This window comes from Ambystoma mexicanum, chromosome 10, assembly GCF_040938575.1.
Source record: "Ambystoma mexicanum isolate Mex_15411 chromosome 10, UKY_AmexF1_1, whole genome shotgun sequence".
NCBI lineage: Eukaryota > Metazoa > Chordata > Amphibia > Caudata > Ambystomatidae > Ambystoma > Ambystoma mexicanum.
The window spans coordinates 521,617,576-521,632,844 of record NC_090932.1 but is presented as its reverse complement, the minus strand read 5'-3'; the positions used below and the strand labels follow the sequence as shown (position 1 = coordinate 521,632,844).

Genomic DNA, 15,269 nt, shown 5'->3' with positions numbered 1-15,269 from the left:
AGCATCTAGTTGGCTAGACCATGCAGTTTTGAAAGCCAATTGAGAAATGGCTCACTGCCTGAACATGGAGCACAAAAAAGCCTACAGCACCTGGTATTCCCATGCGGTCTCCCATCCAGGTACTAACTAGGCCCGACACTGCTTAGCTTCTGAGATCAGACGAGATCAGGCGCATTCAGTGTGGTGTGGCCGTAGGCTCTGGGCCTTCTGAGATTTGTACCTTTAAGCATCTAGTTGGCTAGACCATGAAGTTTTGAAAGCCAATTGAGAAATGGCTCACTGCCTGAACATGGAGCACAAAAAAGCCTACAGCACCTGGTATTCCCAGGCAGTCTCCCATCCAGGTACTAACTAGGCCCGACACTGCTTAGCTTCTGAGATCAGAGATCAGGCGCATTCAGTGTGGTGTGGCCGTGGGTTCTGGGCCTTCTGAGATTTGTACCTTTAAGCATCTAGTTGGCTAGACCATGCAGTTTTGAAAGCCAATTGAGAAATGGCTCACTGCCTGAACATGGAGCACAAAAAATCCTACAGCACCTGGTATTCCCAGGCGGTCTCCCATCCAGGTACTAACTAGGCCCGATACTGCTTAGCTTCCGAGATCGGGCGCATTCATTGTGGTGTAGCCCTAAAATTGAGAAATGCTAAGAGTATTACTCTTATGCATTTACAGTTAGTAAGCTAAGCCATAAAGCCACTTGCAACATGATACCACGCTCATCACCCGATCAGCGCTCGATCAGGCTCGATCAGGCGAGATATATAAGACTTGTGGGCCCATTCAGGACTCCTATGTCTGGTTGGATAACTTTACTCCATCCATCCTGTTTCTGTTGCAGGGAGTTGGAGAGAACAACCAACACAACCATGGCTTTCTTTCAAGACTCTTTATGGACTCAATATTCTCTGAACTGCATTACATGTGAAGGTAGATTTATTACCCATGAACACACTACCCGTATGTTAATTTTATGTAAATAGCGCCAGCCCTCATGTTGTTGTCCAACATTTCCGCTATTAAAAGGGATACATTTATTTTGGAATCATAAGCAAATTTAAAAAGAAATTGAGAAGTGGCACAATTACTAATCATAGAGCACAAAAAAGCCTACAGAACCTGGTATTCCCAGGCGGTCTCCCATCCAGGTACTAACTAGGCCCGACACTGCTTAGCTTCTGAGATCAGACGAGATCAGGCGCATTCAGTGTGGTGTGGCCGTAGGCTCTGGGCCTTCTGAGATTTGTACCTTTAAGCATCTAGTTGGCTAGACCATGCAGTTTTGAAAGCCAATTGAGAAATGGCTCACTGCCTGAACATGGAGCACAAAAAAAGCCTACAGCACCTGGTATTCCCAGGCGGTCTCCCATCCAGGTACTAACTAGGCCCAACACTGCTTAGCTTCTGAGATCAGACGAGATCAGGCACATTCAGTGTGGTGTGGCCGTAGGCTCTGGGCCTTCTGAGATTTGTACCTTTAAGCATCTAGTTGGCTAGACCATGCAGTTTTGAAAGCCAATTGAGAAATGGCTCACTGCCTGAACATGGAGCACAAAAAAGCCTACAGCACCTGGTATTCCCAGGCGGTCTCCCATCCAGGTACTAACTAGGCCCGAAACTGCTTAGCTTCCGAGATCGGGCGCATTCATTGTGGTGTAGCCCTAAAATTGAGAAATGCTAAGAGTATTACTCTTTTGCATTTACAGTTAGTAAGCTAAGCCATAAAGCCACTTGCAACATGATACCACGCTCATCACCCGATCAGCGCTGGATCAGGCTCGATCAGGCGAGATATATAAGACTTGTGGGCCCATTCAGGACTCCTATGTCTGGTTGGATAACTTTACTCCATCCATCCTGTTTCTGTTGCAGCGAGTTGGAGAGAACAACCAACACAACCATGGCTTTCTTTCAAGACTCTTTATGGACTCAATATTCTCTGAACTGCATTACATGTGAAGGTAGATTTATTACCCATGAACACACTACCCGTATGTTAATTTTATGTAAATAGGTAGCGCCAGCCCTCATGTTGTTGTCCAACATTTCCGCTATTAAAAGGGATACATTTATTTTGGAATCATAAGCAAATTTAAAAAGAAATTGAGAAGTGGCACAATTACTAATCATAGAGCACAAAAAAGCCTACAGCACCTGGTATTCCCAGGCGGTCTCCCATCCAGGTACTAACTAGGCCCGACACTGCTTAGCTTCTGAGATCAGACGAGATCAGGCGCATTCAGTGTGGTCTGGCCGTAGGCTCTGGGCCTTTTGAGATTTGTACCTTTAAGCATCTAGTTGGCTAGACCATGCAGTTTTGAAAGCCAATTGAGAAATGGCTCACTGCCTGAACATGGAGCACAAAAAAGCCTACAGCACCTGGTATTCCCAGGCAGTCTCCCATCCAGGTACTAACTAGGCCCAACACTGCTTAGCTTCTGAGATCAGACGAGATCAGGCGCATTCAGTGTGGTCTGGCCATAGGCTCTGGGCCTTCTGAGATCTGTACCTTTAAGCATCTAGTTGGCTAGACCATGCAGTTTTGAAAGCCAATTGAGAAATGGCTCACTGCCTGAACATAGAGCACAGAAAAGCCTACAGCACCTGGTATTCCCAGGCGGTCTCCCATCCAGGTACTAACTAGGCCCGATACTGCTTAGCTTCCGAGATCGGGCGCATTCATTGTGGTGTAGCCCTAAAATTGAGAAATGCTAAGAGTATTACTCTTATGCATTTACAGTTAGTAAGCTAAGCCATAAAGCCACTTGCAACATGATACCACGCTCATCACCCGATCAGCGCTCGATCAGGCTCGATCAGGCGAGATATATAAGACTTGTGGGCCCATTCAGGACTCCTATGTCTGGTTGGATAACTTTACTCCATCCATCCTGTTTCTGTTGCAGGGAGTTGGAGAGAACAACCAACACAACCATGGCTTTCTTTCAAGACTCTTTATGGACTCAATATTCTCTGAACTGCATTACATGTGAAGGTAGATTTATTACCCATGAACACACTACCCGTATGTTAATTTTATGTAAATAGCGCCAGCCCTCATGTTGTTGTCCAACATTTCCGCTATTAAAAGGGATACATTTATTTTGGAATCATAAGCAAATTTAAAAAGAAATTGAGAAGTGGCACAATTACTAATCATAGAGCACAAAAAAGCCTACAGAACCTGGTATTCCCAGGCGGTCTCCCATCCAGGTACTAACTAGGCCCGACACTGCTTAGCTTCTGAGATCAGACGAGATCAGGCGCATTCAGTGTGGTGTGGCCGTAGGCTCTGGGCCTTCTGAGATTTGTACCTTTAAGCATCTAGTTGGCTAGACCATGCAGTTTTGAAAGCCAATTGAGAAATGGCTCACTGCCTGAACATGGAGCACAAAAAAAGCCTACAGCACCTGGTATTCCCAGGCGGTCTCCCATCCAGGTACTAACTAGGCCCAACACTGCTTAGCTTCTGAGATCAGACGAGATCAGGCACATTCAGTGTGGTGTGGCCGTAGGCTCTGGGCCTTCTGAGATTTGTACCTTTAAGCATCTAGTTGGCTAGACCATGCAGTTTTGAAAGCCAATTGAGAAATGGCTCACTGCCTGAACATGGAGCACAAAAAAGCCTACAGCACCTGGTATTCCCAGGCGGTCTCCCATCCAGGTACTAACTAGGCCCGAAACTGCTTAGCTTCCGAGATCGGGCGCATTCATTGTGGTGTAGCCCTAAAATTGAGAAATGCTAAGAGTATTACTCTTTTGCATTTACAGTTAGTAAGCTAAGCCATAAAGCCACTTGCAACATGATACCACGCTCATCACCCGATCAGCGCTGGATCAGGCTCGATCAGGCGAGATATATAAGACTTGTGGGCCCATTCAGGACTCCTATGTCTGGTTGGATAACTTTACTCCATCCATCCTGTTTCTGTTGCAGCGAGTTGGAGAGAACAACCAACACAACCATGGCTTTCTTTCAAGACTCTTTATGGACTCAATATTCTCTGAACTGCATTACATGTGAAGGTAGATTTATTACCCATGAACACACTACCCGTATGTTAATTTTATGTAAATAGGTAGCGCCAGCCCTCATGTTGTTGTCCAACATTTCCGCTATTAAAAGGGATACATTTATTTTGGAATCATAAGCAAATTTAAAAAGAAATTGAGAAGTGGCACAATTACTAATCATAGAGCACAAAAAAGCCTACAGCACCTGGTATTCCCAGGCGGTCTCCCATCCAGGTACTAACTAGGCCCGACACTGCTTAGCTTCTGAGATCAGACGAGATCAGGCGCATTCAGTGTGGTCTGGCCGTAGGCTCTGGGCCTTTTGAGATTTGTACCTTTAAGCATCTAGTTGGCTAGACCATGCAGTTTTGAAAGCCAATTGCGAAATGGCTCACTGCCTGAACATGGAGCACAAAAAAGCCTACAGCACCTGGTATTCCCAGGCAGTCTCCCATCCAGGTACTAACTAGGCCCAACACTGCTTAGCTTCTGAGATCAGACGAGATCAGGCGCATTCAGTGTGGTCTGGCCATAGGCTCTGGGCCTTCTGAGATTTGTACCTTTAAGCATCTAGTTGGCTAGACCATGCAGTTTTGAAAGCCAATTGAGAAATGGCTCACTGCCTGAACATAGAGCACAGAAAAGCCTACAGCACCTGGTATTCCCAGGCGGTCTCCCATCCAGGTACTAACTAGGCCCGACACTGCTTAGCTTCTGAGATCAGACGAGATCAGGCGCATTCAGTGTGGTCTGGCCGTAGGCTCTGGGCCTTCTGAGATTTGTACCTTTAAGCATCTAGTTGGCTAGACCATGCAGTTTTGAAAGCCAATTGAGAAATGGCTCACTGCCTGAACATGGAGCACAAAAAAGCCTACAGCACCTGGTATTCCCAGGCGGTCTCCCATCCAGGTACTAACTAGGCCTGACACTGCTTAGCTTCTGAGATCAGAGATCAGGCGCATTCAGTGTGGTGTGGCCGTGGGCTCTGGGCCTTCTGAGATTTGTACATTTAAGCATCTAGTTGGCTAGACCATGCAGTTTTGAAAGCCAATTGAGAAATGGCTCACTGCCTGAACATGGAGCACAAAAAAGCCTACAGCACCTGGTATTCCCAGGCGGTCTCCCATCCAGGTACTAACTAGGCCCGAAACTGCTTAGCTTCCGAGATCGGGCGCATTCATTGTGGTGTAGCCCTAAAATTGAGAAATGCTAAGAGTATTACTCTTATGCATTTACAGTTAGTAAGCTAAGCCATAAAGCCACCTGCAACATGATACCATGCTCATCACCCGATCAGCGCTCGATCAGGCTCGATCAGGCGAGATATATAAGACTTGTGGGCCCATTCAGGACTCCTATGTCTGGTTGGATAACTTTACTCCATCCATCCTGTTTCTGTTGCAGGGAGTTGGAGAGAACAACCAACACAACCATGGCCTTCTTTCAAGACTCTTTATGGACTCAATATTCTCTGAACTGCATTACATGTGAAGGTAGATTTATTACCCATGAACACACTACCCGTATGTTAATTTTATGTAAATAGGTAGCGCCAGCCCTCATGTTGTTGTCCAACATTTCCGCTATTAAAAGGGATACATTTATTTTGGAATCATAAGCAAATTTAAAAAGAAATTGAGAAGTGGCACAATTACTAATCATAGAGCACAAAAAAGCCTACAGCACCTGGTATTCCCAGGCGGTCTCCCATCCAGGTACTAATTAGGCCCGACACTGCTTAGCTTCTGAGATCAGGCACATTCAGTGTGGTGTGGCCGTAGGCTCTGGGCCTTCTGAGATTTGTACCTTTAAGCATCTAGTTGGCTAGACCATGCAGTTTTGAAAGCCAATTGAGAAATGGCTCACTGCCTGAACATGGAGCACAAAAAAGCCTACAGCACCTGGTATTCCCAGGCGGTCTCCCATCCAGGTACTAACTAGGCCCGACACTGCTTAGCTTCTGAGATCAGACGAGATCAGGCGCATTCAGTGTGGTGTGGCCGTAGGCTCTGGGCCTTCTGAGATTTGTACCTTTAAGCATCTAGTTGGCTAGACCATGCAGTTTTGAAAGCCAATTGAGAAATGGCTCACTGCCTGAACATGGAGCACAAAAAAGCCTACAGCACCTGGTATTCCCAGGCGGTCTCCCATCCAGGTACTAACTAGGCCCAACACTGCTTAGCTTCTGAGATCAGACGAGATCAGGCGCATTCAGTGTGGTGTGGCCGTAGGCTCTGGGCCTTCTGAGATTTGTACCTTTAAGCATCTAGTTGGCTAGACCATGCAGTTTTGAAAGCCAATTGAGAAATGGCTCACTGCCTGAACATGGAGCACAAAAAAGCCTACAGCACCTGGTATTCCCAGGCGGTCTCCCATCCAGGTACTAACTAGGCCCGAAACTGCTTAGCTTCCGAGATCGGGCGCATTCATTGTGGTGTAGCCCTAAAATTGAGAAATGCTAAGAGTATTACTCTTATGCATTTACAGTTAGTAAGCTAAGCCATAAAGCCACTTGCAACATGATACCACGCTCATCACCCGATCAGCGCTCGATCAGGCTCGATCAGGCGAGATATATAAGACTTGTGGGCCCATTCAGGACTCCTATGTCTGGTTGGATAACTTTACTCCATCCATCCTGTTTCTGTTGCAGGGAGTTGGAGAGAACAACCAACACAACCATGGCTTTCTTTCAAGACTCTTTATGGACTCAATATTCTCTGAACTGCATTACATGTGAAGGTAGATTTATTACCCATGAACACACTACCCGTATGTTAATTTTATGTAAATAGGTAGCACCAGCCCTCATGTTGTTGTCCAACATTTCCGCTATTAAAAGGGATACATTTATTTTGGAATCATAAGCAAATTTAAAAAGAAATTGAGAAGTGGCACAATTACTAATCATAGAGCACAAAAAAGCCTACAGAACCTGGTATTCCCAGGCGGTCTCCCATCCAGGTACTAACTAGGCCCGACACTGCTTAGCTTCTGAGATCAGACGAGATCAGGCGCATTCAGTGTGGTGTGGCCGTAGGCTCTGGGCCTTCTGAGATTTGTACCTTTAAGCATCTAGTTGGCTAGACCATGCAGTTTTGAAAGCCAATTGAGAAATGGCTCACTGCCTGAACATGGAGCACAAAAAAGCCTACAGCACCTGGTATTCCCAGGCGGTCTCCCATCCAGGTACTAACTAGGCCCAACACTGCTTAGCTTCTGAGATCAGACGAGATCAGGCGCATTCAGTGTGGTGTGGCCGTAGGCTCTGGGCCTTCTGAGATTTGTACCTTTAAGCATCTAGTTGGCTAGACCATGCAGTTTTGAAAGCCAATTGAGAAATGGCTCACTGCCTGAACATGGAGCACAAAAAAGCCTACAGCACCTGGTATTCCCAGGCGGTCTCCCATCCAGGTACTAACTAGGCCCAAAACTGCTTAGCTTCCGAGATCGGGCGCATTCATTGTGGTGTAGCCCTAAAATTGAGAAATGCTAAGAGTATTACTCTTTTGCATTTACAGTTAGTAAGCTAAGCCATAAAGCCACTTGCAACATGATACCACGCTCATCACCCGATCAGCGCTGGATCAGGCTCGATCAGGCGAGATATATAAGACTTGTGGGCCCATTCAGGACTCCTATGTCTGGTTGGATAACTTTACTCCATCCATCCTGTTTCTGTTGCAGCGAGTTGGAGAGAACAACCAACACAACCATGGCTTTCTTTCAAGACTCTTTATGGACTCAATATTCTCTGAACTGCATTACATGTGAAGGTAGATTTATTACCCATGAACACACTACCCGTATGTTAATTTTATGTAAATAGGTAGCGCCAGCCCTCATGTTGTTGTCCAACATTTCCGCTATTAAAAGGGATACATTTATTTTGGAATCATAAGCAAATTTAAAAAGAAATTGAGAAGTGGCACAATTACTAATCATAGAGCACAAAAAAGCCTACAGCACCTGGTATTCCCAGGCGGTCTCCCATCCAGGTACTAACTAGGCCCGACACTGCTTAGCTTCTGAGATCAGACGAGATCAGGCGCATTCAGTGTGGTCTGGCCGTAGGCTCTGGGCCTTTTGAGATTTGTACCTTTAAGCATCTAGTTGGCTAGACCATGCAGTTTTGAAAGCCAATTGAGAAATGGCTCACTGCCTGAACATGGAGCACAAAAAAGCCTACAGCACCTGGTATTCCCAGGCAGTCTCCCATCCAGGTACTAACTAGGCCCAACACTGCTTAGCTTCTGAGATCAGACGAGATCAGGCGCATTCAGTGTGGTCTGGCCATAGGCTCTGGGCCTTCTGAGATTTGTACCTTTAAGCATCTAGTTGGCTAGACCATGCAGTTTTGAAAGCCAATTGAGAAATGGCTCACTGCCTGAACATGGAGCACAAAAAAGCCTACAGCACCTGGTATTCCCAGGCGGTCTCCCATCCAGGTACTAACTAGGCCCGACACTGCTTAGCTTCTGAGATCAGACGAGATCAGGCGCATTCAGTGTGGTCTGGCCGTAGGCTCTGGGCCTTCTGAGATTTGTACCTTTAAGCATCTAGTTGGCTAGACCATGCAGTTTTGAAAGCCAATTGAGAAATGGCTCACTGCCTGAACATGGAGCACAAAAAAGCCTACAGCACCTGGTATTCCCAGGCGGTCTCCCATCCAGGTACTAACTAGGCCTGACACTGCTTAGCTTCTGAGATCAGAGATCAGGCGCATTCAGTGTGGTGTGGCCGTGGGCTCTGGGCCTTCTGAGATTTGTACATTTAAGCATCTAGTTGGCTAGACCATGCAGTTTTGAAAGCCAATTGAGAAATGGCTCACTGCCTGAACATGGAGCACAAAAAAGCCTACAGCACCTGGTATTCCCAGGCGGTCTCCCATCCAGGTACTAACTAGGCCCGAAACTGCTTAGCTTCCGAGATCGGGCGCATTCATTGTGGTGTAGCCCTAAAATTGAGAAATGCTAAGAGTATTACTCTTATGCATTTACAGTTAGTAAGCTAAGCCATAAAGCCACCTGCAACATGATACCATGCTCATCACCCGATCAGCGCTCGATCAGGCTCGATCAGGCGAGATATATAAGACTTGTGGGCCCATTCAGGACTCCTATGTCTGGTTGGATAACTTTACTCCATCCATCCTGTTTCTGTTGCAGGGAGTTGGAGAGAACAACCAACACAACCATGGCTTTCTTTCAAGACTCTTTATGGACTCAATATTCTCTGAACTGCATTACATGTGAAGGTAGATTTATTACCCATGAACACACTACCCGTATGTTAATTTTATGTAAATAGGTAGCGCCAGCCCTCATGTTGTTGTCCAACATTTCCGCTATTAAAAGGGATACATTTATTTTGGAATCATAAGCAAATTTAAAAAGAAATTGAGAAGTGGCACAATTACTAATCATAGAGCACAAAAAAGCCTACAGCACCTGGTATTCCCAGGCGGTCTCCCATCCAGGTACTAACTAGGCCCGACACTGCTTAGCTTCTGAGATCAGGCACATTCAGTGTGGTGTGGCCGTAGGCTCTGGGCCTTCTGAGATTTGTACCTTTAAGCATCTAGTTGGCTAGACCATGCAGTTTTGAAAGCCAATTGAGAAATGGCTCACTGCCTGAACATGGAGCACAAAAAAGCCTACAGCACCTGGTATTCCCAGGCGGTCTCCCATCCAGGTACTAACTAGGCCCGACACTGCTTAGCTTCTGAGATCAGACGAGATCAGGCGCATTCAGTGTGGTGTGGCCGTAGGCTCTGGGCCTTCTGAGATTTGTACCTTTAAGCATCTAGTTGGCTAGACCATGCAGTTTTGAAAGCCAATTGAGAAATGGCTCACTGCCTGAACATGGAGCACAAAAAAGCCTACAGCACCTGGTATTCCCAGGCAGTCTCCCATCCAGGTACTAACTAGGCCCGACACTGCTTAGCTTCTGAGATCAGAGATCAGGCGCATTCAGTGTGGTGTGGCCGTGGGTTCTGGGCCTTCTGAGATTTGTACCTTTAAGCATCTAGTTGGCTAGACCATGCAGTTTTGAAAGCCAATTGAGAAATGGCTCACTGCCTGAACATGGAGCACAAAAAAGCCTACAGCACCTGGTATTCCCAGGCGGTCTCCCATCCAGGTACTAACTAGGCCCGATACTGCTTAGCTTCCGAGATCGGGCGCATTCATTGTGGTGTAGCCCTAAAATTGAGAAATGCTAAGAGTATTACTCTTATGCATTTACAGTTAGTAAGCTAAGCCATAAAGCCACTTGCAACATGATACCACGCTCATCACCCGATCAGCGCTCGATCAGGCTCGATCAGGCGAGATATATAAGACTTGTGGGCCCATTCAGGACTCCTATGTCTGGTTGGATAACTTTACTCCATCCATCCTGTTTCTGTTGCAGGGAGTTGGAGAGAACAACCAACACAACCATGGCTTTCTTTCAAGACTCTTTATGGACTCAATATTCTCTGAACTGCATTACATGTGAAGGTAGATTTATTACCCATGAACACACTACCCGTATGTTAATTTTATGTAAATAGGTAGCGCCAGCCCTCATGTTGTTGTCCAACATTTCCGCTATTAAAAGGGATACATTTATTTTGGAATCATAAGCAAATTTAAAAAGAAATTGAGAAGTGGCACAATTACTAATCATAGAGCACAAAAAAGCCTACAGCACCTGGTATTCCCAGGCGGTCTCCCATCCAGGTACTAACTAGGCCCGACACTGCTTAGCTTCTGAGATCAGGCACATTCAGTGTGGTGTGGCCGTAGGCTCTGGGCCTTCTGAGATTTGTACCTTTAAGCATCTAGTTGGCTAGACCATGCAGTTTTGAAAGCCAATTGAGAAATGGCTCACTGCCTGAACATGGAGCACAAAAAAGCCTACAGCACCTGGTATTCCCAGGCGGTCTCCCATCCAGGTACTAACTAGGCCCGAAACTGCTTAGCTTCCGAGATCGGGCGCATTCATTGTGGTGTAGCCCTAAAATTGAGAAATGCTAAGAGTATTACTCTTTTGCATTTACAGTTAGTAAGCTAAGCCATAAAGCCACTTGCAACATGATACCACGCTCATCACCCGATCAGCGCTCGATCAGGCTCGATCAGGCGAGATATATAAGACTTGTGGGCCCATTCAGGACTCCTATGTCTGGTTGGATAACTTTACTCCATCCATCCTGTTTCTGTTGCAGGGAGTTGGAGAGAACAACCAACACAACCATGGCTTTCTTTCAAGACTCTTTATGGACTCAATATTCTCTGAACTGCATTACTGCATTACATGTGAAGGTAGATTTATTACCCATGAACACACTACCCGTATGTTAATTTTATGTAAATAGGTAGCGCCAGCCCTCATGTTGTTGTCCAACATTTCCGCTATTAAAAGGGATACATTTATTTTGGAATCATAAGCAAATTTAAAAAGAAATTGAGAAGTGGCACAATTACTAATCATAGAGCACAAAAAAGCCTACAGCACCTGGTATTCCCAGGCGGTCTCCCATCCAGGTACTAACTAGGCCCGACACTGCTTAGCTTCTGAGATCAGACGAGATCAGGCGCATTCAGTGTGGTCTGGCCGTAGGCTCTGGGCCTTCTGAGATTTGTACCTTTAAGCATCTAGTTGGCTAGACCATGCAGTTTTGAAAGCCAATTGAGAAATGGCTCACTGCCTGAACATGGAGCACAAAAAAGCCTACAGCACCTGGTATTCCCAGGCAGTCTCCCATCCAGGTACTAACTAGGCCCGACACTGCTTAGCTTCTGAGATCAGACGAGATCAGGCGCATTCAGTGTGGTCTGGCCATAGGCTCTGGGCCTTCTGAGATTTGTACCTTTAAGCATCTAGTTGGCTAGACCATGCAGTTTTGAAAGCCAATTGAGAAATGGCTCACTGCCTGAACATGGAGCACAAAAAAGCCTACAGCACCTGGTATTCCCAGGCGGTCTCCCATCCAGGTACTAACTAGGCCCGACACTGCTTAGCTTCTGAGATCAGACGAGATCAGGCGCATTCAGTGTGGTCTGGCCGTAGGCTCTGGGCCTTCTGAGATTTGTACCTTTAAGCATCTAGTTGGCTAGACCATGCAGTTTTGAAAGCCAATTGAGAAATGGCTCACTGCCTGAACATGGAGCACAAAAAAGCCTACAGCACCTGGTATTCCCAGGCGGTCTCCCATCCAGGTACTAACTAGGCCTGACACTGCTTAGCTTCTGAGATCAGAGATCAGGCGCATTCAGTGTGGTGTGGCCGTGGGCTCTGGGCCTTCTGAGATTTGTACATTTAAGCATCTAGTTGGCTAGACCATGCAGTTTTGAAAGCCAATTGAGAAATGGCTCACTGCCTGAACATGGAGCACAAAAAAGCCTACAGCACCTGGTATTCCCAGGCGGTCTCCCATCCAGGTACTAACTAGGCCCGAAACTGCTTAGCTTCCGAGATCGGGCGCATTCATTGTGGTGTAGCCCTAAAATTGAGAAATGCCAAGAGTATTACTCTTATGCATTTACAGTTAGTAAGCTAAGCCATAAAGCCACCTGCAACATGATACCATGCTCATCACCCGATCAGCGCTCGATCAGGCTCGATCAGGCGAGATATATAAGACTTGTGGGCCCATTCAGGACTCCTATGTCTGGTTGGATAACTTTACTCCATCCATCCTGTTTCTGTTGCAGGGAGTTGGAGAGAACAACCAACACAACCATGGCTTTCTTTCAAGACTCTTTATGGACTCAATATTCTCTGAACTGCATTACATGTGAAGGTAGATTTATTACCCATGAACACACTACCCGTATGTTAATTTTATGTAAATAGGTAGCGCCAGCCCTCATGTTGTTGTCCAACATTTCCGCTATTAAAAGGGATACATTTATTTTGGAATCATAAGCAAATTTAAAAAGAAATTGAGAAGTGGCACAATTACTAATCATAGAGCACAAAAAAGCCTACAGCACCTGGTATTCCCAGGCGGTCTCCCATCCAGGTACTAACTAGGCCCGACACTGCTTAGCTTCTGAGATCAGGCACATTCAGTGTGGTGTGGCCGTAGGCTCTGGGCCTTCTGAGATTTGTACCTTTAAGCATCTAGTTGGCTAGACCATGCAGTTTTGAAAGCCAATTGAGAAATGGCTCACTGCCTGAACATGGAGCACAAAAAAGCCTACAGCACCTGGTATTCCCAGGCGGTCTCCCATCCAGGTACTAACTAGGCCCGACACTGCTTAGCTTCTGAGATCAGACGAGATCAGGCGCATTCAGTGTGGTGTGGCCGTAGGCTCTGGGCCTTCTGAGATTTGTACCTTTAAGCATCTAGTTGGCTAGACCATGCAGTTTTGAAAGCCAATTGAGAAATGGCTCACTGCCTGAACATGGAGCACAAAAAAGCCTACAGCACCTGGTATTCCCAGGCAGTCTCCCATCCAGGTACTAACTAGGCCCGACACTGCTTAGCTTCTGAGATCAGAGATCAGGCGCATTCAGTGTGGTGTGGCCGTGGGTTCTGGGCCTTCTGAGATTTGTACCTTTAAGCATCTAGTTGGCTAGACCATGCAGTTTTGAAAGCCAATTGAGAAATGGCTCACTGCCTGAACATGGAGCACAAAAAAGCCTACAGCACCTGGTATTCCCAGGCGGTCTCCCATCCAGGTACTAACTAGGCCCGATACTGCTTAGCTTCCGAGATCGGGCGCATTCATTGTGGTGTAGCCCTAAAATTGAGAAATGCTAAGAGTATTACTCTTATGCATTTACAGTTAGTAAGCTAAGCCATAAAGCCACTTGCAACATGATACCACGCTCATCACCCGATCAGCGCTCGATCAGGCTCGATCAGGCGAGATATATAAGACTTGTGGGCCCATTCAGGACTCCTATGTCTGGTTGGATAACTTTACTCCATCCATCCTGTTTCTGTTGCAGGGAGTTGGAGAGAACAACCAACACAACCATGGCTTTCTTTCAAGACTCTTTATGGACTCAATATTCTCTGAACTGCATTACATGTGAAGGTAGATTTATTACCCATGAACACACTACCCGTATGTTAATTTTATGTAAATAGGTAGCGCCAGCCCTCATGTTGTTGTCCAACATTTCCGCTATTAAAAGGGATACATTTATTTTGGAATCATAAGCAAATTTAAAAAGAAATTGAGAAGTGGCACAATTACTAATCATAGAGCACAAAAAAGCCTACAGCACCTGGTATTCCCAGGCGGTCTCCCATCCAGGTACTAACTAGGCCCGACACTGCTTAGCTTCTGAGATCAGGCACATTCAGTGTGGTGTGGCCGTAGGCTCTGGGCCTTCTGAGATTTGTACCTTTAAGCATCTAGTTGGCTAGACCATGCAGTTTTGAAAGCCAATTGAGAAATGGCTCACTGCCTGAACATGGAGCACAAAAAAGCCTACAGCACCTGGTATTCCCAGGCGGTCTCCCATCCAGGTACTAACTAGGCCCGAAACTGCTTAGCTTCTGAGATCAGACGAGATCAGGCACATTCAGTGTGGTCTGGCCGTAGGCTCTGGGTCTTCTGAGATTTGTACCTTTAAGCATCTAGTTGGCTAGACCATGCAGTTTTGAAAGCCAATTGAGAAATGGCTCACTGCCTGAACATGGAGCACAAAAAAGCCTACAGCACCTGGTATTCCCAGGCGGTCTCCCATCCAGGTACTAACTAGGCCCGACACTGCTTAGCTTCTGAGATCAGACGAGATCAGGCGCATTCAGTGTGGTGTGGCCGTAGGCTCTGGGCCTTCTGAGATTTGTACCTTTAAGCATCTAGTTGGCTAGACCATGCAGTTTTGAAAGCCAATTGAGAAATGGCTCACTGCCTGAACATGGAGCACAAAAAAGCCTACAGCACCTGGTATTCCCAGGCAGTCTCCCATCCAGGTACTAACTAGGCCCGACACTGCTTAGCTTCTGAGATCAGAGATCAGGCGCATTCAGTGTGGTGTGGCCGTGGGTTCTGGGCCTTCTGAGATTTATACCTTTAAGCATCTAGTTGGCTAGACCATGCAGTTTTGAAAGCCAATTGAGAAATGGCTCACTGCCTGAACATGGAGCACAAAAAAGCCTACAGCACCTGGTATTCCCAGGCGGTCTCCCATCCAGGTACTAACTAGGCCCGATACTGCTTAGCTTCCGAGATCGGGCGCATTCATTGTGGTGTAGCCCTAAAATTGAGAAATGCTAAGAGTATTACTCTTATGCATTTACAGTTAG

At 46.4% G+C, this 15,269-nt stretch overlaps 24 non-coding genes and 25 pseudogenes across 24 annotated transcripts; all 49 read right to left on the bottom strand.

Moving 5' to 3' along the window:
- Positions 1-78: 78 nt before the first annotated feature.
- LOC138497009 (5S ribosomal RNA) lies at positions 79-197 on the bottom strand. Its single transcript, XR_011278440.1, has one exon. It is a non-coding gene; the product is annotated as a 5S ribosomal RNA (ribosomal RNA).
- A 106-nt stretch (positions 198-303) lies between these two features.
- Positions 304-419, bottom strand: LOC138494985 (5S ribosomal RNA; annotated as a pseudogene).
- Positions 420-525: 106 nt separating this feature from the next.
- On the bottom strand, positions 526-634 carry LOC138495576 (5S ribosomal RNA; annotated as a pseudogene).
- A 471-nt stretch (positions 635-1,105) lies between these two features.
- LOC138493872 (5S ribosomal RNA) lies at positions 1,106-1,224 on the bottom strand. The gene has a single exon (XR_011276855.1). It is a non-coding gene; the product is annotated as a 5S ribosomal RNA (ribosomal RNA).
- A 107-nt stretch (positions 1,225-1,331) lies between these two features.
- LOC138497035 (5S ribosomal RNA) lies at positions 1,332-1,450 on the bottom strand. The gene has a single exon (XR_011278462.1). It is a non-coding gene; the product is annotated as a 5S ribosomal RNA (ribosomal RNA).
- Positions 1,451-1,556: 106 nt separating this feature from the next.
- Positions 1,557-1,665, bottom strand: LOC138495818 (5S ribosomal RNA; annotated as a pseudogene).
- A 475-nt stretch (positions 1,666-2,140) lies between these two features.
- Positions 2,141-2,259, bottom strand: LOC138496990 (5S ribosomal RNA). Its single transcript, XR_011278422.1, has one exon. It is a non-coding gene; the product is annotated as a 5S ribosomal RNA (ribosomal RNA).
- A 106-nt stretch (positions 2,260-2,365) lies between these two features.
- On the bottom strand, positions 2,366-2,484 carry LOC138493766 (5S ribosomal RNA). Its single transcript, XR_011276759.1, has one exon. It is a non-coding gene; the product is annotated as a 5S ribosomal RNA (ribosomal RNA).
- Positions 2,485-2,590: 106 nt separating this feature from the next.
- Positions 2,591-2,699, bottom strand: LOC138495671 (5S ribosomal RNA; annotated as a pseudogene).
- A 471-nt stretch (positions 2,700-3,170) lies between these two features.
- LOC138493871 (5S ribosomal RNA) lies at positions 3,171-3,289 on the bottom strand. The gene has a single exon (XR_011276854.1). It is a non-coding gene; the product is annotated as a 5S ribosomal RNA (ribosomal RNA).
- Positions 3,290-3,396: 107 nt separating this feature from the next.
- Positions 3,397-3,515, bottom strand: LOC138497034 (5S ribosomal RNA). Its single transcript, XR_011278461.1, has one exon. It is a non-coding gene; the product is annotated as a 5S ribosomal RNA (ribosomal RNA).
- Positions 3,516-3,621: 106 nt separating this feature from the next.
- LOC138495817 (5S ribosomal RNA) lies at positions 3,622-3,730 on the bottom strand (annotated as a pseudogene).
- Positions 3,731-4,205: 475 nt separating this feature from the next.
- On the bottom strand, positions 4,206-4,324 carry LOC138496989 (5S ribosomal RNA). Its single transcript, XR_011278421.1, has one exon. It is a non-coding gene; the product is annotated as a 5S ribosomal RNA (ribosomal RNA).
- Positions 4,325-4,430: 106 nt separating this feature from the next.
- On the bottom strand, positions 4,431-4,549 carry LOC138493765 (5S ribosomal RNA). Its single transcript, XR_011276758.1, has one exon. It is a non-coding gene; the product is annotated as a 5S ribosomal RNA (ribosomal RNA).
- A 106-nt stretch (positions 4,550-4,655) lies between these two features.
- LOC138496986 (5S ribosomal RNA) lies at positions 4,656-4,774 on the bottom strand. Its single transcript, XR_011278419.1, has one exon. It is a non-coding gene; the product is annotated as a 5S ribosomal RNA (ribosomal RNA).
- Positions 4,775-4,880: 106 nt separating this feature from the next.
- LOC138494874 (5S ribosomal RNA) lies at positions 4,881-4,996 on the bottom strand (annotated as a pseudogene).
- Positions 4,997-5,102: 106 nt separating this feature from the next.
- Positions 5,103-5,211, bottom strand: LOC138495816 (5S ribosomal RNA; annotated as a pseudogene).
- A 475-nt stretch (positions 5,212-5,686) lies between these two features.
- Positions 5,687-5,795, bottom strand: LOC138495011 (5S ribosomal RNA; annotated as a pseudogene).
- A 106-nt stretch (positions 5,796-5,901) lies between these two features.
- Positions 5,902-6,020, bottom strand: LOC138494902 (5S ribosomal RNA). The gene has a single exon (XR_011277561.1). It is a non-coding gene; the product is annotated as a 5S ribosomal RNA (ribosomal RNA).
- A 106-nt stretch (positions 6,021-6,126) lies between these two features.
- LOC138497098 (5S ribosomal RNA) lies at positions 6,127-6,245 on the bottom strand. The gene has a single exon (XR_011278520.1). It is a non-coding gene; the product is annotated as a 5S ribosomal RNA (ribosomal RNA).
- A 106-nt stretch (positions 6,246-6,351) lies between these two features.
- Positions 6,352-6,460, bottom strand: LOC138495815 (5S ribosomal RNA; annotated as a pseudogene).
- Positions 6,461-6,935: 475 nt separating this feature from the next.
- On the bottom strand, positions 6,936-7,054 carry LOC138493870 (5S ribosomal RNA). The gene has a single exon (XR_011276853.1). It is a non-coding gene; the product is annotated as a 5S ribosomal RNA (ribosomal RNA).
- Positions 7,055-7,160: 106 nt separating this feature from the next.
- On the bottom strand, positions 7,161-7,279 carry LOC138497086 (5S ribosomal RNA). The gene has a single exon (XR_011278509.1). It is a non-coding gene; the product is annotated as a 5S ribosomal RNA (ribosomal RNA).
- A 106-nt stretch (positions 7,280-7,385) lies between these two features.
- LOC138495610 (5S ribosomal RNA) lies at positions 7,386-7,494 on the bottom strand (annotated as a pseudogene).
- Positions 7,495-7,969: 475 nt separating this feature from the next.
- LOC138496985 (5S ribosomal RNA) lies at positions 7,970-8,088 on the bottom strand. The gene has a single exon (XR_011278418.1). It is a non-coding gene; the product is annotated as a 5S ribosomal RNA (ribosomal RNA).
- Positions 8,089-8,194: 106 nt separating this feature from the next.
- Positions 8,195-8,313, bottom strand: LOC138493763 (5S ribosomal RNA). Its single transcript, XR_011276756.1, has one exon. It is a non-coding gene; the product is annotated as a 5S ribosomal RNA (ribosomal RNA).
- A 106-nt stretch (positions 8,314-8,419) lies between these two features.
- On the bottom strand, positions 8,420-8,538 carry LOC138496984 (5S ribosomal RNA). The gene has a single exon (XR_011278417.1). It is a non-coding gene; the product is annotated as a 5S ribosomal RNA (ribosomal RNA).
- Positions 8,539-8,644: 106 nt separating this feature from the next.
- On the bottom strand, positions 8,645-8,760 carry LOC138494873 (5S ribosomal RNA; annotated as a pseudogene).
- A 106-nt stretch (positions 8,761-8,866) lies between these two features.
- LOC138495814 (5S ribosomal RNA) lies at positions 8,867-8,975 on the bottom strand (annotated as a pseudogene).
- Positions 8,976-9,450: 475 nt separating this feature from the next.
- On the bottom strand, positions 9,451-9,559 carry LOC138494934 (5S ribosomal RNA; annotated as a pseudogene).
- Positions 9,560-9,665: 106 nt separating this feature from the next.
- On the bottom strand, positions 9,666-9,784 carry LOC138494890 (5S ribosomal RNA). Its single transcript, XR_011277560.1, has one exon. It is a non-coding gene; the product is annotated as a 5S ribosomal RNA (ribosomal RNA).
- Positions 9,785-9,890: 106 nt separating this feature from the next.
- LOC138494984 (5S ribosomal RNA) lies at positions 9,891-10,006 on the bottom strand (annotated as a pseudogene).
- A 106-nt stretch (positions 10,007-10,112) lies between these two features.
- Positions 10,113-10,221, bottom strand: LOC138495670 (5S ribosomal RNA; annotated as a pseudogene).
- A 475-nt stretch (positions 10,222-10,696) lies between these two features.
- Positions 10,697-10,805, bottom strand: LOC138494933 (5S ribosomal RNA; annotated as a pseudogene).
- Positions 10,806-10,911: 106 nt separating this feature from the next.
- LOC138495813 (5S ribosomal RNA) lies at positions 10,912-11,020 on the bottom strand (annotated as a pseudogene).
- A 483-nt stretch (positions 11,021-11,503) lies between these two features.
- Positions 11,504-11,622, bottom strand: LOC138496983 (5S ribosomal RNA). The gene has a single exon (XR_011278416.1). It is a non-coding gene; the product is annotated as a 5S ribosomal RNA (ribosomal RNA).
- A 106-nt stretch (positions 11,623-11,728) lies between these two features.
- Positions 11,729-11,847, bottom strand: LOC138493992 (5S ribosomal RNA). Its single transcript, XR_011276963.1, has one exon. It is a non-coding gene; the product is annotated as a 5S ribosomal RNA (ribosomal RNA).
- A 106-nt stretch (positions 11,848-11,953) lies between these two features.
- On the bottom strand, positions 11,954-12,072 carry LOC138496982 (5S ribosomal RNA). Its single transcript, XR_011278415.1, has one exon. It is a non-coding gene; the product is annotated as a 5S ribosomal RNA (ribosomal RNA).
- Positions 12,073-12,178: 106 nt separating this feature from the next.
- Positions 12,179-12,294, bottom strand: LOC138494872 (5S ribosomal RNA; annotated as a pseudogene).
- Positions 12,295-12,400: 106 nt separating this feature from the next.
- LOC138495812 (5S ribosomal RNA) lies at positions 12,401-12,509 on the bottom strand (annotated as a pseudogene).
- A 475-nt stretch (positions 12,510-12,984) lies between these two features.
- Positions 12,985-13,093, bottom strand: LOC138494932 (5S ribosomal RNA; annotated as a pseudogene).
- A 106-nt stretch (positions 13,094-13,199) lies between these two features.
- On the bottom strand, positions 13,200-13,318 carry LOC138494878 (5S ribosomal RNA). The gene has a single exon (XR_011277559.1). It is a non-coding gene; the product is annotated as a 5S ribosomal RNA (ribosomal RNA).
- A 106-nt stretch (positions 13,319-13,424) lies between these two features.
- On the bottom strand, positions 13,425-13,540 carry LOC138494983 (5S ribosomal RNA; annotated as a pseudogene).
- A 106-nt stretch (positions 13,541-13,646) lies between these two features.
- On the bottom strand, positions 13,647-13,755 carry LOC138495669 (5S ribosomal RNA; annotated as a pseudogene).
- A 475-nt stretch (positions 13,756-14,230) lies between these two features.
- Positions 14,231-14,339, bottom strand: LOC138494931 (5S ribosomal RNA; annotated as a pseudogene).
- Positions 14,340-14,445: 106 nt separating this feature from the next.
- LOC138494232 (5S ribosomal RNA) lies at positions 14,446-14,564 on the bottom strand. Its single transcript, XR_011277181.1, has one exon. It is a non-coding gene; the product is annotated as a 5S ribosomal RNA (ribosomal RNA).
- Positions 14,565-14,670: 106 nt separating this feature from the next.
- On the bottom strand, positions 14,671-14,789 carry LOC138494866 (5S ribosomal RNA). Its single transcript, XR_011277558.1, has one exon. It is a non-coding gene; the product is annotated as a 5S ribosomal RNA (ribosomal RNA).
- Positions 14,790-14,895: 106 nt separating this feature from the next.
- LOC138494982 (5S ribosomal RNA) lies at positions 14,896-15,011 on the bottom strand (annotated as a pseudogene).
- A 106-nt stretch (positions 15,012-15,117) lies between these two features.
- On the bottom strand, positions 15,118-15,226 carry LOC138495668 (5S ribosomal RNA; annotated as a pseudogene).
- Positions 15,227-15,269: the final 43 nt, after the last annotated feature.